We start from the raw sequence: 25,045 nt of genomic DNA, 5'->3' as shown, positions 1-25,045 counted from the left end.
TTGTTTTGGTGAGTTACCTCATTTACAAAAATGACACATGTAGCTATAATAATTGGTAAAGACTACAAACTAGCCGGCCGTACGCTTGCACTTCTGCACGGCCGGTCCATCTGCCATCCATCCACCTCCACCGTTCGGGACGTCCATTGTTGCCTCCGTCATTTCAGTATTTCTCACCTCCTCCCATTTTTCTCTCGCCTCTCTTTAGATCAGCGTCAAGTCCCTCGACCCCGCCATCGCGAGCGAACGCGTCGTCACCTCCATCCTCGGCCTTGCCGCCCCATCCACCGCGCCGAGGCCCTCTCCTCGTCCAGGGAGCCCCTCGCGCTCTCACCTACGCAGGAGGCGCCCGTCCTCCTCCCTCCACCGCCCTCCCTCAAGCCAGCGACCCCCACCCTCCTCCTCCCTCCACCGCCCTCCCTCACGCCGGCGACCCCCCACCCTCCTCCTCCCTCACGCCCTCCTCCATGGATTTGTTTGATGCTCTTCCATTTTCTCGTTGCAGCAAACTGAATTTGGGGAATTTTTTTCTAGGGATTTTTCAGTAGAGATGTGGTTTGATTCAGTTGGTAGTAGAGGAGCGGATGCACAAGAAGAAGAAAAATGGTTTGTACAGGATCTCTTTTTGCGTTAAGAATCTATTTGATCTGGGTGGTTTATTTTTTTGATTTTTTTGGTAGAGGGAGAAACCCAAATCAAGTTGGGGAGAAAGAGAAGGAGCCCTCTGCGAACGGAGGCAAGTCTCGATTCCATCGTCCTGCTACCAGGGGTGCCAACAATGCCATGTCGGGTCGAGGAGACTTCAAGGAGTGCCGATCTACTTCCCAGTAAGCACTCGCCGAGAGATCTCCCCTCCCTCACTCCCACTTCTCTCTCCCTGTCATGAAATATGTCATTGCTGCTCTGGATACTGTTGCTTTTTTTTTGTTACGTATGTTGCTATCAGTAGGGCTAGTGTTTAGAAACGTGGATGGATAAGCTTGTTTGCTGCGTTTCTATATATGATGTTATTAGTAGGTGAATAAGCTCATTGCTACTTAGGATACTATTGGTTTTTGTTTTGTGTCTTTTGTCACTCGACGAGGCATGTGACCTAAATTTCAGCCACTCCACATCCACCCAATTTGTTAATTTTATTATCCATAATTTTCTAGTTTACGGTTAAATGGTATGTTGTATTCCTTTCGAAATTATAGCTTCACTCTCTCGTATTTTTCTTATTATTGTTAAACAATTTACATATCATGCATAAGCAATATGTGTCCATTTTAGTTGTGTGCTCACTGTGTTTTTGTTTTTTGTTTCTGGGGGTCGGTGCAAGTTCAATATTGATATAGCATCTGCACGTGATGTGTTTTGTATGATTCAGAACTGCTAGTTACCAATTTTTAGCTATGTGCTAGTTGAATTGACATCTTCCAGATTTTTTCTTTAGTTGATAGGTCTGTATTGAGTAAACATGTTCGATCTAGTTTTTATTAGGACATGGCTGCCTGGAACTAAATCATTACTATTTTATCAAAGTGTTTTCACCGCAATTCCAATGCAAGTTCACCTCTAGAAATATAAAGGTACATTGTTGTTTGCTAGCATTTTTTAGTAATGTGGGCAATAACATTGTATTAAGTGCCTCTAACATGGTGGAACTTTACAAGCCTTTCTTTACTATATACCTCATTAGATAATAATGAGGTTATTAAGAATGCAATAATATAATTCTAGAATAAGCAAAATGGTATACTGCATTAGGCAAAAATATTGTTTGATTTGGTAGTAATATTGTTCTGGAAGAGGTCAATCAACTCATTTTTGCTATCAATCACTTCGATTCTTCTGATCAGCTTGTGGACTTCATTTTAGGCAAGTTATGCAAAATCAATAGGCAAATTATTCATTTTAGGTTAGCATTTTTGATTCAGCATAGGTTTTATAATTGCTAGCGGTACAGTTGTATATTGGATAGGTTTTGATTTCACACTTGTTCCTTTTTCTCTTTTTGGTTCTGCATTCATTCTGTTAGTGTGTCTTTTTTTACTTTTTCTTTTGTATCCTCTAACGTACGGCTGGCCGGATAAGTCATTACTATTTTTATAAGAGCAAAATAGGAAGGATACGATTAATAAAAGAAAAGGTAAAAGTATTATGGACCATTTTAGAAATCTGAAAGTGCAAGAGAATACTATAAGCTGAAAACCATTTCGTTGCTTGTTATAATACCATTTTACAAACTCAAACTTAGATTTTAACTATAATACATGTCATCACCCCCACCCCCCAATTGAGTTAGTTTTGTATGTTAATTGACAAGGATACGAGGTGGTCGTTTTTGGCAAGCCCTGAGCTATTTTTGTTGCTGGCTTTGACATTCCCAACATTGCTGAGTGATCAACGTGTCCAAGGTTGAGCAACATCCTTCCTACAATGATCTTTGTGATGGCTGTGATTTTCAGGTATACATGCATGATTTGATCGAAAATGCGGTGAATTTTTAGACTGCAAGTTGTCTGATTGTTTATTGTTCAAGTAGTAATTTATCTCATAGGTTATCTGATCGTTTGCTGTTGGAGTAGTAACTATTTCAAATGGGGTGAGTATTAAGTTTACACTGAATAGTTACCTGATTGTTTTTGGATGATTGAGTTATCTAGCATTCCTTTCATTTTCAGTTAAGTAAATTTTCTATTATCTAATAGCATTTTTAAGTAATGGTTAATCCGTTTATTTATTATGCATTAGCAATTTTGTAGTTGTATCTTGCCACTCTTTTAACAATGTGTGTAACAATATAGTTTTGTAACATTCCAGTGCCTCCTTATTGTATCTTTTGGGTTTTGCTGCCTTTTTATGTGTTCAACTTAAAGGATCGTGCATTAGGCAAATAACACAGACCTGATTTATGCAATAATATAGGTAGGGGATCTGATAATAATATTGTTTTGCATAGGCAATAATATGATTCCCAATAGGCACTTTTTCAGATAAACACTAATGCTGCAGTATTTTCCCAATAAACACCATGGTCATTTTGGGACAATATTGTGCTTCTGATTTAGGGAATAAGGAACTTTTGAAGCTAGCACAGTTTATTTGATCATACATGTGTTTTTTATGCTGCCACCAGAACTTTTTTTAACATGCATTTTAGCACATGCATTGTGTTATCAGATTATATCAATTTACTACATTATATTTGTAGGCCATGCAGTGAAGCTAAAGTCAAGTATAAATAGGGTGTATCTAGTGGTTACGTAATGAAATAATATTATTGTAAATCTGTTTTATTTGCTTTAGATCAATCAATTTTATTTGCTTGTACATTTATTCTAAATTGCCTTGGTGTTTATTATGATATGCTTTCAACTTTCAACAAAAGTGCTTTTGGAACTGTACGAGAAAAATGTCATCGAAACATATTGAAGTGAGATCTTGTTTTGATCATTTTGATGTGGGCAACGCAATAGTGCAATTGGATTTTGATTTTGATGCTCGGTCGTAAAATTATAGTTTTTTTAATTTGAGATTGATTTTGCATACGCTGATGTCATCTATTTTGTCCTTGTCATGCTCTGGTGCGTAGCAGTGGACTCTGCCATAGAGAAAAGTGCAGCGGGTAGCCTTTTTTGCCAAAAAGGGGAAAACATGTTACGTTGTGTTTTGACTTTCTCAAAATATGTCGGCCGTAGCGGAAGGCTAAATTACAGCCGGCCATAATTTAGCCAAGTCCATAATAATTTGCCGCATTAACTCAAATTTCCTGAAAACACTGTTCTTAACTATCGACAATATATATGATTGGTATCAAAAATGAACTTGTATATGGACTGCATGCATTCATTACTGTTAATGCCTTCGGCATATTTTTAGGGGAATATTCTAATAACCCAACTATTGTTTTTCTTAAAAAAATTAAGCAAATAACTGAAGATGGAATTATGATCAGAATATGGGAACTGATGTCGTTAATACTTGGTCGGCTGACAAGCAATACAAATAAAAATAGAATGATCAGCACTGCCCAGTAAAAATTTTCTAGCATACTAGCGCAAAGTTGCTTCATTTATTAGCAGCAAGGTCAATATCAAGCCAACTAAGACCAATCTCAGTCGGAGTGTCATATGTACAGTTACCAAAACTATTAACTAGATAATCAAGCCAGAGGAGTGGCATTACCTCTCACATTCCATGACACTCCTTGTCCTCTCTCTTCAAAAGACTGTCGTGTCTTAGTTTGACACTCCCATTGAGACCGGTGTAAAAAGCACCTTGAATAAACTGGAAACTTCCCATTTTTATATTGCTGCTAGATGCAAACGAGAGAATTATCATGAGAATATAAAAAATGTAAACTCCCCCCTCCCCCTTGTGAAATAAAAATTATCATGAGAATTTCTGCTTTGCAAATTTTGGCGGGTGTCGAGAGGATTAGCAGTAGCGACAAACACGTGCTGTGAGGTGGTGCAAGGTATAGCGTCGGCATCATTCGTTACTATACAGGATTAATATGGAAAGAGCCAGGACCACTGTACGGCCGCTTCCTGTTCACAAATCCTAGTCTACCTATCAGTGGCTAGTGCAAATTTCATGGGTGTGGAGCAGGACATGTTTCTTCGATTTCCTGGCTAGGCTTCTCGCTACGCAACCCGGCCTGGCTCCGAATCCTGGCACCTTCTTAGGATGGAGGGAGAGAGACCGTCTGCGATGCCGATTTCCATTTTCCATTCTTTATAAATAAATAAATAAATATCTCCTCCTTGTAACTATATATATTCACTTATTTGGGCTTGTCTGCTTTCAGATTATGCTAGCCTATTCTTTCTCACATGATACTATTGGATCAGTGGAGATCAGCCGCTTTTTTTCGAGCCAAACATGGGACATGCTTAATTGCCCAAAATTCCAAACATGGAGCAATTTTACAATGATTGAAAAAATAGTAGTTGTTCATCTGATAAAATTCTACGGTGTGGTGAAGGTAGGAAGTACCCAAAAGTACCTAGGGTAAAGTACTTGGTACTTTCAAAATGTAGGACCAAGTATCAAAAAGTGAAACCGGATATTAATTAATTTAATTTTTATAAATATTTTCTATAGATTAATAGCTAGAAAAAAATTCAAAGTAAAAATATCTGAAAGTACCCATTGGTACTTTACAATCATTATAAAAGAGATCTCAAACATGTGACGGGGTTGCCATAGGAAAGAAGAAGTGGGGAAATGGTTGGCATAGCGTGGCGAAATTATACACATCCGCATCATCTTATCATGTTTAATTTTGAAAAGGATGTTTAGATAAGGTTTGCCCATCATTTCAATATTATTGTATTGAAACAAAGATGTTCTTGTTTGACCTAATCACAGGAATGGCCACACCTCACCTCCTTCTTAAGTGAACCACGTTACTATTAAAGAAACAATTGGTAGTATAAAAGAAAAAACATGGTGAGATAACGTGGAAAGATCGTAGCCTAGCAATGCCAATCTGCACCATTTAATGAGAAATCAATGGTGATATGAACCACTTTTATGCGTTCCAGTCGCAGCCCATTCCTTTGGAACACTGTTCGCTACGAAGCGTACTGTGTGCATTTGATTCACTACCGACCGTAGCACGCAACAAAAGCAAACGCAAGACTAGGAGAGCAGCGTGGACACGTCGTTGCATCATGAGCAAGGTAAGCGAGTTCTTCTTTGGCGCTGCGTCGCTCCCCTCGAGCTCCAGTTCTGCGCCCGTAATGGCGGCTAGCGGAAACCGGAAGACCCCAATGGACCGGTGTTTGTGTTGCCAATTGGATAGATGCAAAGCTAGCCAGCTTGAAGAGCTTGCGACATTGTGCAGCAGGCGTCTCCCTGTTTTATGATTCAACAAGCTGCCACTACCATATTTATGGGCTTTAGTACCGGATGTAAACCCCCATTAGTACTGGAGTACCGGTTGTGACAACCGGTATTGTGTTTCCGGTACTAATACTCCGGTTGTGACAACCAGTATTGTGTTTCCGGTACTAATGGGGGAGCCATTTTGTACCAGTTGTTACAACCGGTACTAAATGGGCACGCGATAAGAAAAAAATCGAACAACAGGAGCCCTCATGTTCAAACTCATGACCTTTAGCCTCACGCGTGTCTCACCTACCATTCCACCTACGCATCATTTATGACTAGATAGGATATACTATCCTTTTAAAGTAACATTGGGAGAATCATTTAGTACCGAGTCATAACACCACCCGGTACTAAATGTCCGAGGGCCTCCGGGTATCTCGGGGACCATTTAGTACCGGATTTTAACACAACCGGGTACTAAATGCCATCATTTAGTACCGGGTGGTGTTACAAACCGGTACTAAATGATCTCAGGGGCACTGTGCTATATGACCAGTACTAAATTGACATTAGTACTGGCTTAAAAGCAATTGGTATTAATTGAACATGGACGAATGCCCCCTTTTCTAGTAGTGTGCCGGCCGGGTGGGTAGAAACATCTATATATTTTCCTTTTCGATTCGATGTGGCTGTTTCTTGATTGAACGTCTAAGGTTCTATTTGGATCTATGGATTAAACTAACTTTAGGTTTAATGTTTAGTCCATTATATGATCCAAACCGGATAGACTAAAGTTAAGTTTCACTCCAACTAAAATTGAGTCCATTAGTCCTCAAAATCCATCTAATTTGGACTAAACCAATCTGCAAACTGCGAAAAGATCAAACTACCGCTCACAATGCGCATGTAGGCACAACATCAGTGTAATTCAAGGGTAAAAAGGATATTTCTATATTTGTATATTTGTCACATCTAAAGTTTAGTTCGTGGATCCAAACAGACTAAAGTTTAGTTACCTAAAGTTTAGCTACCTAAAATTTAGTCCTAAATGATCTAAACGGAACATAAGATGAATAGGTGTTGACGCAGTTTTGGTCAACACACAAGTGCTAGAGCGCACGGATCGCAAGGATCAGATCCCTGGCGACCAGTCAGACTGGTCGCGCCAACCGGCCAGACCGGTCGGACGCAGAAAAAACGCTACGAAGCCTAAAACTCCAAGCTCGGGAGGGACCCCGTCGGAGCTTGGAGATCTAGGGTTGTCTTGAGGTCGGCAGACCACTCAAGACGTCCTTGAACGCCATCGAGACGAGCAAAGAACAGCACGAGGTTGGAAAAGCTAGGATTTGGAGAAAAATAGGAAAATAGTAGATTGATTGATTCGATTGGGTAGAAGTACCACATCGGCCGTGACCTTTATATTTATAGGCCGGGGAGGACGTACCCCTTCCAAATCGAGTTACAAACGGACTCTACAACTCAGATCTAACCTGATTCGGATTACACAGGACCAGACTGGTCTGACCGGTCGGCCTTCGGCATTGCCAATTTTGGCTGCCAACATATGCCCCCCTGCTTTTCAGTGAGCTTTGCAAACTAAAAGGCAAATACCAAAAGCTAGCCTAGTTACATATATTTACACAGAATATACAAGGTTAAAAATAATGCTAAGGGCGATATTCTATACCGGCCGTCTTCGTTCTTCAAGCGTCTTGCTACACACTGAGATAATATTTCTTCAAGTATCTTTCATTAAGAGCCCTTGGAAGATGTTCTCCTTGCACCGTCTCCACCATATAAGAATTTTAGAAGATAACCTTGACGATCCTGTACGGTCCCTCCCAACTTGGTGACCACTTGCCGAACTTATTGCTCTTTGTCCCAAGAGACAATATCGTCTTCCAAACCAGCTCACCAACCTGAAAAGATTTTACTCTTACCTTCTTGTTGTAAGCTCTAGCCACCCGAAACTTGTCCTTCTCAATTTCCTTCAAAGCTTAAAACCGCTTGTCGCTCACTTCATCAATATTGTCCATCATCAAATCATAGTAATCAACAGCGGAAAGGTCATTTTGTTTAGCCAATCTATACGGGTCCAGATTCACCTCAATAGGCAAAACGGCCTCTTGACCATAAACAAGCTCAAAAGGAGTAACCTTAGTAGCACCATGTCTAGATATACGATGAGCCCACAAAGCTTCAGAGAATACCTCATGCCACCTCCTAGGATTTTCCTCTATCTCCTTCTTGATGAGCTTTATCAAGATCTTATTACTAGACTCGGCCTGACCATAGGCCTGAGCATAATATGGAGATAAATTGAGTATCTTAATTTTGTATGATTCGGCAAAATCACATACCACCTTTGAAATAAAAGATAAATCTTGATCTGTTGTCAAAGTTTGAGGAATATCAAATCTATGAATAATATGCTCTGTAATAAACTCAATTACCTCCCGGTGTGTCATATTCTTCAAAGGAACCGTTTCGGTCCACTTAGTAAAATAATCCGTAGCAACCAATACGAAGCGATGGCCCTTTGAAGAAGGAGGATTAATCTGACCAATGAAATCCAACCCCCAACCACTGAACGGCCATGGCTTAATAATAAGATGCAATAATGCAACAGGAACTAACTGAACATTACCAAACCGCTGACATTTTTCACGCCCTTTATAATATCTGAAACAATCCGTCATCATGGTTGGCCAATAGAAACCAGCTCTCCTAAGTAACCACTTCATTTTAGGACCTGATTGATGTGTACCACATATGCCTTCATGAACTTCCCCCATAGCAACACGGGCCTGATCAGAATCTAAACACTTCAGAAGTACATTGTCGGCGGTTCGACGATAAAGCTCATCGTCAATAAAAATGTATTTAAATGCCAAACACCGAATACTCCTTTCCGCACCTGACCAGGGTCCTTTAAATATACCACAATAGGCACCCTCCAATCAGCAACCTTAACCTTCCCTTTGGAATCGGAAACGGCAGCCGACTCGCTGTTTTCAGCAGAGCGACCGGTCAGACCGGTCAGTGTGTCCGATCTGACCGGTTCATCCAGAACCAGTAACTCGGCTATTGCTCGCATCGGCTTTCTCATGTTAAAATATTTTTTAGTAACATCATAGCCAGATGCTTGTTGGGCCAGAGCATTTGCCTTTTTATTACTATCTCTTGGAATATGTCAGATTACAAATTCATCAAAGCAAGAGATAATATCAAGATATGCATTTAAAGAACCATTATAACATTGGCATACCTTGGATACTTGTTGCACCACCAGAACGAATCACCATAAGCTTCCACATGTTTAACGCCCATTGATTCGAAGAACTCTAAGCCAAATAGAAGTGCTTCATACTCAACTTGTTTATTCATGCGCTCTTCTACCAACCGGTTTGAGAATTCAAAAATAGTACCATTCGGAGAGATTAGAACGGTGCCAATTTCTTGACCATCATCACAAGCTGATCCATAAAAAAATAACTTTCATGGCGTGCAAGTAACATAGCCGACTTCCAAATCATGCTCATCATTAATCCGATGTTCAACAATAAAATCCGCTACAATTTGGCCTCTAACACCTCTCAAAGATTCATAGGCCAAATCATATTCAACAAGCGCATAAGCCCACTCAAAATCGGCTTTTGTAGCATATGCTTAATAACATCGGCTTGACAAGTAACTATACAAGTACTTGATAAAAGATAATGCCTCAACTTGGTACAAGCATAATATAATGATAAGCACAATTTCTCAATAAATGTATATCTTGTTTCCGCATCAATAAGTCGTCGGCCAACATATGTGATAACATACCCCTTTCCTTCGGTTTTTTGAGTCAAAACAGCACCAATAACTTTATCTTCCGCAGCCACATAAATCCTAAAAGGAATACCTCTCTTAGGCGCCTTGAGAACCGGTGGTGAAGACAAATACTTCTTGATCTTATCAAAAGCCTCTTGCTGTTCTGCCCCCCAAGTAAATTCAGCCTCGTTCTTCAACCGAAAAATAGGAGTAAAAACATCTATCTTTCCGGACAAATTAGATATAAACCTTCTCAAGTAATTCACTTTGCCCAGAAACTTTTACAAGTCTTTCTTGCAAGCAGGAACCTCCACTTTCTTCATAGCCTCAATTCTCTTTGGATCAATCTCTATGCCCTTCTCATGAATAATGAAGCCCAAGAACTTCCCAGCCGATACACCAAAAGCACACTTGAGCGGGTTCATCTTCAATCCATACTGACGCATCCTCTCAAGAGCAAGCTTCAAATCAGCCAAATGATGACTCAAGCCGGCCGATTTAATCACAATATCATCAATATAAACTTCTAATATAATGCCAATTAAATCATGGATATCTAACGGCCGTTTTAGACGTATCTTATTTGGCCATGAATATTTGATTGTAATCTATATTAACATCAAGAAAATTGATAACACGATGTCCAGAAGCTTCACTGATCAACATATCGGCTATAGACATAGGATATTCATCTTTAGAAGTAGCTTTATTAAGATCCCTAAAATCAATGCAAACTCTAATCTTGCCCGAATCCTTCTTTTCAATGGGCACAATCCACTCCGCATAACGACAAGACCGAATAAATCCAGCAACTAATAAATGATTGATTTCTTCTTTTATTCAGTCATACATAATAGGATTAAAGCACCTAGAAAGTTGTTTATAAGGTCTAAAACCGGTCTTAATCGGCAGCCGGTGCTCAACGAAATCACGACTCAAACCAGGCATCTCAGAATATTCCCATGCAAAACAATCGACATATTCTTTCAATAACTTTATTAAATCGGCTTTACAATCATCCGATAAATTTGCATGTACAAAAGTCGGCCTAGGAATAGAACCATCTCCAATGTCTACCTTTTCTAAAGGATCAGCCGACATAAAACCTTGGCCTAACTTGTCTAAGTCATCCAAATCTTCAATAGCCTCGCACATATCGTTCTCCTTGTCCCGATAGTGCTCGATGCGCTGCTGCATCCAGTCTGCGTTGGACCGGTCTGATTGGTCTGGTGCACCGGTCTGACTAGTCGGCTTCGGCCGGTCTGACCGGTCGGCTCTGTGTCGTTGTCCTGCTGCATCACAAAAGTAAGTGTAAACGATTCTCCATCGGCTTTAGGACTGCAGAGACAAAACTCTCCTTGGTGCAACTGATCAAGTCATAATCAGTCAAGTCCAGGCCCGATAAACACTTGATGTTATCATGTGCACCAACGAACTCGGAATCGGCGGTACCAATGAAGGAAGAGACATCACCATGCACAACCTCAACTTCATCGCCAATCCACTGAATAAGAAACTAGTGCAAGGAAGATGGTACACATTGATTGGCATGAATCCAATCACGTCCAAATATGAGGTTGAAATTACCTTGCACCTCGGAGATGAAGAATGTCGTCGCAACCATCTTGCTCCCAATGGTCAACTCTATCGAAGCAACCCCCTTGGCACCAATGGGATCACCTCCTCCAACGCCGCTGACCGTCATGTTCGTCTTGATCAATTCTTGTCCGTCCCGCCGAGCTTCTTGTATAGTGAATAGGGCATCAAGTTGACAATTGTCCCGCTATCCATAAGCATACGACAAACTGGCTTCCCGTTGATGTGCCCCCTCACATAGAGAGCCTTCAAGTGGTTGTCTGAATCGTTGGGCTTCTGAAATATAGCTTTGCAGGGCCCAAAGTCCAGATGTGATGTCTCCTCCTCCGGAATCGCCAGTAGTCATCAGAAAAGCGCACAACATTGATCTCCATGTTTGTGCGTTTCGGAGAAGCCTCGTAATCCACCAACTCCATGTCTTCTGCTGCCAGAGGAGCTGCTGGAACCTCTGGTGCGCCAGCAACCGAAGTGGAGACAATCTCTTCGGCCTTTTGCTCAGGCTCAGGGACGACCGGTCTGACCGGTTGCTCTGAGCGGAAAGACTAGTTTGGGACACCGGTCGGACCGGTCGGCTGAAGCGGTCCGACCGGTCCTGTGGGCTAGTTAGCTGCCTTGACCTGCCACATCTTGCCTTGAGGGATCCTTGGTCTGTAGTTGTCGAACTGCTCATCCCTCAACTTCTCTGCCTCCTTTTTCTTCTGTTCTTGGCGGCGAAGATGCTGCAATCTCCTCTTCTGAGTATGTGATAACCCCGGTGGGCACCACCTAGGCTGGAAGTACTTCTCCTTATCTTGGTCTTTGAGGTTGTTGCTGCTGGCCTCATGATCATTAGCCAACACAAGCTTCTGAGAAACATTGACCGGTTTCTCCACGATCACCGGTCCTTCTTGTGCATCTTGAGCTTTGCCCTTTCCGTCTTCAACTTGCACAACTTTTGTAGCTGGAACCTTCTCAGAATCAACTTGTATCGGCACTGGTTCGTCCTTTTTCTCTTTGACACGATACTCTTGGCGCACAGGATGGAACTGGGCCGGTCTCTGCTGAGACCAGTCTGACCGGTCGGGGTCGACCGATCAGACTGGTCTGGGGTTCTGTCCCTAATCAGATTGGTGCTGACCCAATCGGTCGTGAACCGGCTGCTTCAACATGTCAAATACAGGTCCTCTGGAGCTTTCCTCCCCCTGTAAGAGTGGTAGATACGACATCGGATAGCATTTCATCCAAAATCCCCCGTTCTCCCATGCGGAAAACTGAGAATCCGATGCCGGTGGAGCCCATGGCATTGTAGCATACATCGGCTGCATCTGCTGAGGAGGGAACAAGGTAACCACATCACCCCTGCGCTTGCTTGACTCTCCCCTAGGAGAAGAAGGTGCCCCTTGACGCGGAGGTGACCTCGATCTCTTTTTTATGGGCCGATCGTTTTGAGTGGCCTTTGAGTACTTGTTCAACAGTTGGCCAAAGGTAGGCTTCTGATTTGCAAGCTTGCCCTGCATCTTTGGCTGATTAGTCTTCCATGTACTCACTTCCGGACGCTTCGGCTTGAATATCCAGAGCTGACCACCAGAGCGGTCTGACCGGCCGCCAAGACCAGTCTGACCGGTCGAAGAAACCGGTCTGACCAGTCTCGGCTGAGCAGCAGACCGGTCGCCTGAAGAAGAACCCACTTGCCCTCCGAGCGTGCGAGGCTTAAGTATGATCCTCAGATTCTTCTTCCCATTAGGAGTCTTCTCCTGAATCACCTCCCTGGCCAGAATCTTGTTATCAACAGTCAACGGCCTATCATCTCCAATGATCACATTTTTGTCTTTTGCTCCCTCGACTTGATCCGGCCGAATCAGCACCTTTGCATTGTTGAGGTCAATAGTGTGAATTGGGAACGGAGCTTTATCTATCTTCATCTCCGCAAAGGCCAACCGTCCTTCATTTATGGCCGATTGCACCTGTCGATGAAACACATTACAATCATTAGTCGCATGAGATGAAGAATTATAAAATTTGCAATAAGCGCGCCATTTTAGCTCCTCAAGCGGCGGTATAACATGAGTAACTTTCAAATGCCCAAGACGTAAAAATTCATCAAAAATGTGATCGCACTTGGACACATTGAAAGTAAACTTCATCCCCTCTTGCCGATTCTTTTGAGTCGGCTTGAGAGATGTACAAGTAGATGGTTTGGCCGAGGCTTGCCAAACAAACTCAGCAGCATATACCTCTTTGTCCTCATCGTCCGATGAATCGGAATCATATTCAACAACATGAGTGTTTGAACGATGGGATTTGTAGGTATCCTTTTCTTTTTTAAACTTAGTTTCTTGACTCAAAGTTTTAGCCTGAAGTTGATTTATAGAATAAAAACTCGAACCATCAAGCTTTTCTCTATAATTAGAACGTAAACCCGCAAGAGCCAAATCAACCAAATCTTTTTCAGAAAGTGACAAATTAAATCATCGGTTCTTAATATCTTTAAATTTTTTAAAGTATTCTTGGATAGATTCATCTCTACCCTATCTAACCGATGTCAAATCTGTCAACTTAGTTTCGCTATCCCCATTATAAAAGTGATCATGAAACTTTTGCTCTAATTCGTCCCAAGAACGAATCGAGTTAGGAGCTAACGACGAAAACCAAGAGAAAGCCGTTCTAGTCAAAGATAAAGAAAATATGTGAACGCACAAAGACTTGCTAGAACTGACTTCTCCAAGTTGAGCAATATATTGGCTAATATGCTCCCAAGTGGATCGGTTGTTATCACCGCTAAACTTGACAAAATCGGGAACACGCTAACCAGTGGGGTATGGAATCAAATCAAATGTATCAACATACAGCCTACGATATAGCCGACTCCTACCCACAACAAAGCCAAGTTTTTCTTTAAACATATCGACCAGATCTTCTATCATCCTAGCAAGATCGGCCTCATAGTTACCGGTAGATGTTTGGCCAAAATGATGTGTCGTAGGATCAGTAGTGGGCATCGTTTGTGCGGCATACTGTGGATTGGCCCTAAGCCAATCATCCCAAACATCCTTGGGCAACGGTGGAGGAAAAAGGGATTCACCGTATGATTTCATCGTATACGGCTGCACAAAATCCGCCAATTCTCGCTCCAAGCTATAATCAGCCGAAGCAGGAGGAGACATGATTTGTGGCTGTGACGCAGAACCGAGCACCATGGCACCGATCTGACCGGTCCGAGTGACCGGTCTGACTGGTCCGCCCGCCGGGGCACCGGTCGGACCGGTCGGGGCGACCGATCTGACCGGTTCGGCCCTGGACGGCCGAACTGAGCCCGTCGGGGGTGTCTGTCCCGCGAAGTAATTCGGCGGCATACCATACTGATAATTCTCTGACGGTGCGGCCGAGGGTTAGGAGAAAAATTGAAATAATCATTAACAGTTTTCTTCTCCTTGTTTTGTATACTCAAGTCCATAAGTATATCTTGTGTAAGCTTTTGGGACTGTTCGAATCTACTCAAAAATGCATCGGCGAACTGCTTAATAGAATCAAAGGTAAAACTTACCTCGTTTGAGTGGAAGCAGATGAAGCAGCAACTGTAGCCATAGTAGATGGGTTCGGCGGCGGCCGTGCGAATGTGGGTATGCTGAATTCCTCCTTCTTGAACACGCCTTGCCGAGTCTTCCCGAAACATGCAAGCAATCTCTTCTTGGCATCCTCCTGTTCCTTCTAGAACGCAGCCTCGAATTGCTTGCGCGTCTCCTCAGGTATGTGCTCGTACTTGATGTCGATGGGAGTTGCATCTACCTTGGGATCAACCTTCTCACCGGCCATTGCGCTCGATGAACTCAGATCTATCCCCAGCGGAGTCGTCAAAAAGTGGTCAACACACAAGTGCTAGAGATACTTTACAAACTAATAATATCATTTTGGGTAACACTTACCTTGATTCATTACAAAATTCCCCACTACAGATATACAACTGATCACGGGCCCCAGCAGAAATCTGAGGTCGGCATTCGGCAGTATCATCGGGCCATGCGCTGGTTATACAAATCAGTCATATACGCGCATGTGAAGCATTATCTAAATGCTACCTACTCTGTCCATTTTTACATGACATTTTAGATATTTCACAGTTAACGATATATAGGCTAGTCTCGGTGCACAGTACAATTATACAATTACTAAGGTTGAGAATTTGGTAGCTGTGGATGCCTTTCGTGGAGATAAAATTTCTCTCTCATATTATAAAACTCTTCCTCATCTCTGCTCGTAATAACACGAGCCAAATCAACAAAAATGCTGATGTGACATGTTATTTAATGCTCAGGAAACTCTTGATGAAACATCTATTATCTTTTTTTAAACCAATTTTGCTGAAATTTATGAAAAATTATTTGAATGTAGTACTCATGGCAGGTTTCGCAATAATATTCATGTATATTTGCCGTCAATGTTTATAAGTTTGACTGAAGTATCCTAAGTGTAATGGAAGGAGGACAAATAAGCTGCAAAAGTCAAAAACATAAATAGATACTATTGACTCTGTATCCAATTTCTACTAGCTTCTCGTTACGTGTCTTCAAGAATGACAAGTGTCACTTAACTTGCCACGTGTCATCTGCAGCCAAGGCTCTCAAAAGAGACAATTGTCCAAATACTAAGAGAAGGCTAATGATTTACTTCCTCCGTCCTGAAATGTAGGGCATTCTAGAATTCAAAATTTATACTCAAATATAAATCATTCTAGGTTGAAAATAGATCCAACCATCTTAATTATGCATTGTTTTTTAGTCTTTCTCAATAGAAAAACGTGCATGCAACCATGTAGAGGAGGTGCATATGGGGGAGGTGCATGAGAAAATGGCATGCTACCTTAATTAGCACATATTTAATGATCCAAATAGAGTTCCAATGTATAATAATTAGAGGTAGGAGAGTCTTTTCTACACAACCATAATCTGTCCTAAAAACTCTAGAATGACCTACATTTCAGGACGGAGGGAGTAGCCTGCTGATGGCTGCAAGAACTTTTGCAGCTCATCTTTCAGCCCACTTGTATAATAATTTAGCTCTCTACCATAAATACATGACCCACTTGTCTATCTCACAAGATGTCTTGATTCTTGTGTCGAAACTGACTGTAAGCTAACAGCCCACTTTCACTCTCTCTCATCTTCTCTCTCCTCCACCTCAGCATTTTGCCTGCTTTTAGCTCACCATAATACTTGCTCTAATGCTACCACAGAACAAGTGGAGACTAAATAATGAGCTATTAGTTGGGAGATGAGATACGGATCGTGTCTTGGAAAAAAATCTTGCAGATCAAGGTTCAAATCCTAGTTCCTCACATTTGTTTAGGTGGGATATCTAATACCACCTCGTAGCCCACATTATTTTTTTCTACAAAATGTGTTCAAGAGCTAGCGCAACCAAAAATATAATTATCTGCTTTGATCACTTGTTGTTTACTTACCACAATATTATTGATGAACTTAACTTCTTTAGGATGGGCTACTAGCCTAGATAGTGATATTATCGGTGACCACTATCAAGGCCATGACTTATGTCGAGCCCTAGCATAGATGTTAGTGTCTTAAGCTTGACCCTGAATAAATTAGGTTGCCTCTCACAAGTCATAAAAGGAATTGCCACCGTGTTGTAATTCGTAGGTGCGTTGGAGTAAATGGGATTGGTACGTGTGATCAGTTTAAGGAGTCAAATAAATGAAAACACATGTTTTTTCTTTTGTGTGTGTTATGATAGTGCCAGGGGCAGTTTCGTTCAAATTTATTATGCCAAAATTTGTTGGTTATTTCTTGGTTTACCGTGATTTTGTTGCAGCTGAGTTGGGCCAAGTCTGAATAAGCCACTTGCAGGTGTAATTTGTCGCAAATCAAAATTAAAGGAAAGGACACCGGAATGATCAACTTGCAGGTATCATTTGTCGCAAAAGGAAAATGACATTTGAGTGAGCAATTAAGTTGTTGGCAGCCCAGATCGCGGAACTTTCAGGTAGCATACTCCTTCGTTTTTATTTACATATCATATTAGCTTCATCCTAAGTCAAATTTATCCAATTTTAACCAAAGTTATAGGAAAATATAATAATATTTATGATACCAAATTTATTTAGTTGAATCCATCAGAATATATATTTTGATAATGCATATATTTGATAGTATATATTGTGTGTTTTCTGTAAACGTAGTTAAAGTTCAACAAATATGACTTATGACGAACATAATATGATATGTAAAAAAACAGAGGGAGTACATGGCAATGGACACCATAATCCTTCTCCTTCTGCACAAGTATTTGGGATGCATGGCGGGCGTCGTTGGGTGGAGCTGCGCCGCACCTCCTCGCATCGGGGTGGCTGCTTGCAGGCACGTTCACCGCCGCCACTGCGGTCCTCGCGCCTCGGCCATCATCGGCGGGCGCTGGTGGAGGGCGCTACACCGCTCCTCAAACTGGTGCGACTATTCGTGGTGCTTGGCCGCCACCACCGTTGTGGCCCTCGCACCCCAGGCTTCTCGCGGCGCTTGTTCTGCCCCTTGGGGTCTGGGGCGTCCAACCACGTGGGCTCCTGGTGGGTCGGAGTGTGGCTTGGGTGCGCCGCCACCTCCTGCCGATCGGTTCTATGCATCTAGTTATGCAAGCCGCGCCTCCTTCGGCCGTCCCTCGCCTCCTCCCGCCGCTTGGTAATGGTGGCGTGGTTTTGGTGTGCCCCTGCGATCGTGCCTTTGTCGGGGATTGATGACACTCTGGTGGTTCCTTCTGCTCTAGGTGTAAGGGCCTACTATGAGCCAATAATGACGACGTCCTAGGGTGCCGTTTACCTTCTTGAAGACGTTATTTTTCCAACCCCCCCCCCCCCTCCCTTGTGCTCTCCGGTTGAAAACCTTGAGTACATGGTTGGACGACGACGACGTATGTGGCGTCATTCCGTCCTTTGAGGCGTTGTCTTGGAAGCTCAACTAGTTGCTGATTGAGTCGTTGCCGAGCTCCGCTCCTCCTTTCTCCTGATCCTGGTGCCCTCAAGGAGTTCCTGCTTCTGTACCTACCTTTGCCCTTCTTCGTCCACCTTGTCTGGGTTGCATAGGTTGTTGTCTGTCTGATGCTTTGCCATCCTTCTTCACTGGTAGATGCTTTGCCACCATCATTGTACTGGTTGATCACTTCGGGTGGATGCTTTGCCGCCTTGTTTTGTTGGTCAGGTGCATGCTTTGCCACCTTCGAGTTTGGAGACCTTAAGCTCCCTTAACGATTGTGTATTTTTTGCAGCTTTAGTAGCTTGGTCGTATTAGGTTTGTGGTTCGTGTGTGTCCCCTTGTTATTCTTGTTGTTCTTGTCTTGTTGGTGGTGCTTTTGTATCCGCCTTAATAGTCTCTACATGGGTGAGCGACGCGGTGGATTGATGCGATGGGGCGGCGACAGCGAGGCGCGATGCGGCGGCAGGCTTCTTGGTGCGACGGCATGTCCGGCTGGGGAAGCTCCACGAGCTTCGGCCCTCAGGGGTGAGCGGCGCGATGGGTCGGTGGCGGGGAGGTAAGACTGGGCATTAGGGTTGCCCGAATTTTCCGGGTCGGGTAATACAAAATTCGGGTATTAGAAAATGCTACCCGATTTTTACTCCAAAAAATCACTACCCGACATTTCGGGTACCCGCAATTTCGGGTTCGGTTCGGGTATACCCGATATACCCGAGGTCCTCCGATCTGCAAGGTGCCGGAGCTCCTTCTCCCTTGATTCGATGTGCAGCGGCTGCGCGCCGGCCGCTGCGGCACTCAGGACCAGCGGGGACGAGAGAGAGAGAGAGAGAGAGAGAGAGAGAGAGAGAGAGAGAGAGAGGGCTGCGCCGGTGACGGAGGAAGGGCGGCGACCAGTGAGGGCGGCGACTTCGCCTCCGCGCGTGGTGCCATCGCCTCCACCCTGAAGCTCGCTCTCACAGCGTACTGGGGGGCGGGGGCGGCAGTGCTGCTTACCGCGTGCTTGGGGGCAGCGGCGGCACGACGTGCGGGCCTGCAGTCGAGGTCTGGACGGCTGGGGCGATGGCCGGTGGTGCGTGCCTGTGTGGTGGTGCGGTGGCCGGTGGGCAGCTGGGGCTTGAGGCGGCGGCGCGCTGGGGTCTGGGGGCGGCGGCGCGCTGCGCTGGGGTGGGGGTCCATGGCGTCTGGTCTGGGGGGTTGGGCTTGGGCGCTAGGGTTAGAACTTAGGAGGGACGGTGGTGGGCTGGTCACTGGTGGTCTGATGGGCTGGACCAACAATGAACAAACAGACTTGGGTGGGCTATTTTTCAGGTTGTTCGGGTATTTCGGGTACCGTGGCCCAATACCCAAATTACCCGTATTAATTTCGGGTACCGTGGTTTGGAACCCGAATTAGGGTTCGGGTTTTTCGGGCTCGGGCTCGGGTTTTTCGGGTTCGGTCTTCGGGTTTTGGGTTTTCTGCCCAGCCGTACAGGGAGGTGCGGCGCAGCAGCCAGCTTCCCGAGGTGAGCTCCACGCGAGGCACGACAGCTCGCTCCCCGAGTGCTCGCTGGCGGCGGAGGTAGGGACATCTCCTCGGGCGCTCACACCCGGTGGTAGCGGGGTGAGCTCCCGAGGTAGTGGTTGTTTTTTCTTTTATTTTTGGATGCAAAAGTTGTTTACAATACTTTTTTTTCCTAAACTTTTTTGTTTTGAATGCAAAAGTTTTTTCTTCATAATTTTTCAATTTTCTCAATTTTTCTTCATTTTTTTCATTTTCTCTCTAAAATATTTTTAAAAAAGTTTCACTGAAATTTTTTGTTAGAAAGCGACAAAAGAATACTAAAACAGGAAAAAAAAGACTATCGGAAGATCGACCGTAGGAGCCCAGTCGACTGTAATGGCAAAGTGGATAATTTTCACCAACTCCACAAAACAAGAGTTGGTGGAGTACCCCTTGAGATACTCTACGGAATTGGTGGAGTTAGGAGCCAGATCCATATTTTTTTGGGATCTGGAGTTCTAGGAGCTGAAGTGTTTGGCTAGAAAAATCTGGAGTGGAGCTATTTTTTTTAATCTGAAGTTGCTTGGAGCTGTGCCAAACGCTCCCTAAATTAGAATCCTCCTAATGTTTCCCAACAAGTAGTGGCGTCGACCGGGAGATGTAATTCCGATGGCTGGTCTATTCCACAAGCGTTCGTGCAGGCTGCAACTAATAGCTAGCTGCCCGTAGCAGCCGCACAGCACGCGCCAAGCTCGATCGACCCAGCCGGCATCCGGCAGCGAACGCGTCGTTCTCTTCCCTGCCTGATCGCCACTCGCTCGCTGCTCGGTCGCCGCGCGTTCCCTCGGCGCACTGCCACGAGCGTACGTGGGGCCGCCGGGTCGACCGCGCGCGACGTGTGCCCGTCGGCGCCGTGGATGTACGTGGAGTCGTGGCCGATGCCGGAAGGAACTCCGATCCGACCCCGCGGGTGGCGCACGCGCGCGCGCCGCCGTCGCCGGTTCTGTCAGCACGAGCCGCCGCGCATTCGGATCCAGCTCGACGCGACTCGACGTCGTGCATCGCCGTTCACCAATCATCGCCGTTCACCAACTCGCACGCGGGATCAGCTAGCGCGGGCGCAAAGCCACCAGCACTCGAGATCGAACTAGTACTAGTAGAGCAGTAGGCGAGCCTTCGTCTTCGTCAATAAAGCGCCTGTCCACGGATGACATGTCCCTCGTCAGATTAATATCTACTAGCAGCTAGTGTCAACTCTATGCATCCTACTCCCAGCGAGCTGGAGGAGCTATCATTGAATCGGCAGAGCACGCGGGCGTACGGCGCGTCAACCCGCCGGTCTATAGAACGGCCGCCGGACGCGGTCGTACGCCGGCGGCCATTCGAGTGGAACGTCCGGCCGGTCGGTGTGATCGCGCCCGCGCGCATGCGCCATTATGAACGACCCCGCCGGCAGATCACATCGATCCACGCCGGCCGGCCGGCCGGCCGGTAGTCCCCGTCCCAACCACTGTGGCAGTTTAACATGCGCGCGCCGCGCAACTTGCGAGCCGGCCCGCCGGTTAGACTGTCGCTGCGATAGGTGATCGGCCGCGCGCGCGTGCGCCGATCGTCGCGAGCTGCTGCGTCGCCGGCGACGACGGCGTGGCCACGGCGCGCGCCCCGGCCGACGGCTTCGCTGATCAGCTAGAGCTGCCGCCTGGCGGGGGTGATCGGCCCCATTATGCGCTGCCATCCTAGCTGCGCGCCATGCATTTATGTGTCCGGCAAGTCTGTCGTCGGCAATACGTGGCAGTCTGGACTCTTTTTTTGAAGGTTTGGCAGTCTGGACTCTGCAGGACACGCATTTCGCCTGGCAGGCCGCGCCATGTACGCGCGGTAGTTCCGGCTCGCCGCCGATCGCCCGCCGCCGGAATCAATATCGGGGTCACACAAGGGCGCCGCGCCGTAACCGTCTGCCGAGGAGGAAATGGTGCGTCCGCCGAGGCGAAAGCAACGAGCGCGCACCGGTGCTTGCCGTACCGGAGTGGTTGACTTCGGTCTCCGTTCGCCATGAATGCGGAAAGGAACGTGTCAGGGGCTAGAGAGAGGACGTCAGCAGCGGCCGCCATTGCTGATCACGGGACGGACGGCGCGACGGCCCTATATCCCCGTCCTCGTTCAGGCCGCCGGGATCTCGACTGGGGTGTCCAAATACTCGTTTTTGAGGTGGATCGGGGTGTTTTGCGGCAATTCGAAATTCAGGTCGTTTTTTTATGGAAATTTTTGAATTTTTTTAGGGGAATTCAGGTCGTTTTCACTACTATGATGTAAGGTACGATACAGCAGGTCAGTGTCATTCACTACTATGATGTACAATATTGATGTGGAAAAAGGGTCGCAAACAAATGGATCACTGTCCCAACGTTTCCGTGTACAAATCTAAGTCCAGCTATCAGGCACCAGTTATACCGGTAGAACTTTTTATGGCTTGGAATAGGACATGTTTCTTCAAATGGGTACACACATTGTGTGTCAGCTGTCACTAAAATTAGATCGGAATATGGGACCTGTGCGGTTAAGCATCCAAATCTCTGGAAATTTAAATGAAAATAAAAGGGTGTGGTCTATGAGTGTGCTTCCTTGGGTGCAGGTAACTCCACATTATATCATTGATTAAATAAAAATGTGAAATAGTATTTCCTCTATTTTTTAGATGTATATATATGATCATATATTTACCTATTTCTAAAACACGCAATGTTTCCATCTGAAATTTTGTTTTAGTCCAACACACATCACTGACGGGTGAACCCTAAGCGTATATAACGAGAATCGAACAATGATACTTATATTGTAACCTAAACAGATTTGAATACAGTATAACCTAATAAACAGACTCGAATATAATGATAACGTGGAAACATAACAAAATCCTTGTTCAAGAAACCCCATCAAAGAAAATCAGTCATCCGTACTGCATATTTGCTAGTATCTAAAAATGGAGAAAGTATATGTGCGGATTTCATTTCATTATCTGAGCTGAGCCGATCATGCCAAAATATACACGTTACGAAAAGAAATGTAAGGAGTACAGTGCCCTGCATGAAGTAAAATCTGGTGATATCACACGCAAGAGGAAGTGAAAGTAAATTGCACGTCCTATGTCCTAGTAGCAGCAATGAGATTGCGATCGAGAATGTTTGTTCAAGTGGAAGGTTTTTAAAGCTCCTCCATCCATCTCTAAATATCTGTGGTTTTCATTTTCCGAGAAACAACTTTAACTAAATACTACATTTTAAAAAATATTAATATTTCTAATATATAATTAGTGTTATTAGAAAGATCTTTGAATCTACTCCCCCGTCCCAAATACTATATTTTAAAAATATTAATATTTCTAATATATAATACTATATCTTCAAAATTATTAATTTTCCGAGAAACAACTTTAACTAAATACTATATATAGAGAGAGATGCATGGTAAAACTTATGCATCTAGAAAAAAATCAAAATGACTAATAATTTAGAATGGAGGGAGTAGTTTTAATAAATTTATTTATTTGAAGGTACAAATGTTGCACGGATTTCCTACAAAATCGAAACCAATAGCGATAATTATTTAGGGACAGATAGAGTACAAATTAACTCAAGTCATTACTCAGTACAGTCATATACTACCTCTGTCTCAAAATATAAGCATTTCTAGATTTGGTCAAAGTCAAATTTATTCAACTTTGACCATCAAGATTCTTATAAATGAGTTATTTTAAATGTAAACATTTACATATTATGATAGTTGCTTTCATAACAAATTTAATAATATTATATTTATCCTATAAATTTTATAAATTATTTATTATTTATAGTCAAAATTGAATAAATTTGACTTTGACTAAATCTAAAAATGCTTATATTCCGGGACGAATGGAGTAGTACTGTAGACTTTTTTAATGTTATGCTATTCCACCTGTAGGTTTTCAAGGTGTACTCACGTCATGTCATCCGTCCAAAGGCTTCACTGCTTCAGGAATGGCACGTGTTGTGATGGTTTGATATGTGATGGGCCCATTAGTTGGGAGTTCGGACCAGGGTTCACCAAACCGGTGGGAACCGGTCAAATTCTTAAAAATGCTTCAAGGTGCGACGAATCTAATGGTATCAAATTTTCTCAAAAATTCGTTCATTTAGTATAGTTTGCGGGGATTTGAAGTTAAACCAAAAAAACGTACATACAAAAGTATACAAATACAATGTAAAAGTAGTACAAAAGAGGGTTGGAGGGTTCATTTAGGCTAAAACATGTTATACAAACATTCATTTAGTATACTTTGCGGGTATTTGAATTTAAACCAAAAAAAATTTGAATTTAGCCGGTTACCAGTCAAACCGACCTAAATCGGTCTAACCGGCCGGTATACCGATACAAACTGTTTGCACAGAAAATTTTAAATTTAAATTTGACTTCGACCGGTTTGGACCGATTTCCTGCCAAACCGGTCCGGTATACCGGTACCGGACCCTGCCGGTTTGGCCGGACCGGTCGGTAACGTAAACCCTGGTTTGGACACATACACACATAGGTTTACTGTAGAGTGTAGTAGACCTATCTGTTGGCCCATCATAAATACTCCACTCTTTAAGTGTTTGAGAGTATATATATTAGTCTTTAGCGTGACTATGATTCTTGCTTTGAGATTAGTAGGTGCATTTTGGTCAAATTGGACCCAGCTTAGTTTTTCTTTGGTCGTGCAGTTTGGCCAATGTTTGCAATAACATGCAAGCAGATGGCCGGTGCAATGGCCACTAGTACACGCAAAAGTATCAAGTTTTGTCACATGAGAACAGTATGTACCAACACTTCCTCTTGAACGACACATGACCGTATCTTCGATGACTCTGGATGACAAAATTACTAGCCTGGTCGCATCGCGCATCGCTCTGCCGCGCCGGTGACACCGCAGGCGGCAGGCAGTGTTCGTTCTGGCGCCGGGGCCGCTCCAGCGCCGCCGGCCGGTCGCCGGATCCTCTCGCCTGAGCTCAACGGAGAGGCCGCCCCCGGTCGACAGGATGGCCGGCTCGTGCCTCGTGGCAGGAACCACGTCGACGTCGAGGTCCTCGGGGGGACGACCGTTCATTCAAACCGGCCGGCGTCGTCGATGCAGGGGGAGACAAGCAAGCTAAGGGCAGCTCGCTGCCGCGGAGGGCAGGTTCTCCTATACAGCACGAGACGTTTGCGTTTGGCCATCCGTAACACACATCCACCTCGACGCACCCTGCCGGCATCGGGCCAGCCGACCAATGGCGTCGGAGGCTCGGAGCCGATCACCGCCGGTCACCGGGCATTGATGCCGCACAGTCTCGTGACGCGCCCGCCCCCCGTCACGCCATTG

General features: G+C 44.4%; 1 long non-coding RNA gene across 1 annotated transcript; it reads left to right on the top strand.

Moving 5' to 3' along the window:
* The first annotated feature begins 236 nt into the window (after positions 1 to 236).
* Positions 237 to 2,820, top strand: LOC120677522. The gene is made up of 3 exons (XR_005676351.1): positions 237 to 606; positions 681 to 827; positions 2,309 to 2,820. It is a non-coding gene; the product is annotated as an uncharacterized LOC120677522 (long non-coding RNA).
* The last annotated feature ends 22,225 nt before the right edge of the window (positions 2,821 to 25,045 follow it).

Source organism: Panicum virgatum, chromosome 6N (assembly GCF_016808335.1).
Source record: "Panicum virgatum strain AP13 chromosome 6N, P.virgatum_v5, whole genome shotgun sequence".
NCBI classification, from domain to species: domain Eukaryota; kingdom Viridiplantae; phylum Streptophyta; class Magnoliopsida; order Poales; family Poaceae; genus Panicum; species Panicum virgatum.
The sequence above is the reverse complement of the archived record's forward strand: the minus strand, read 5'-3'. Positions and strand labels throughout refer to the sequence as shown.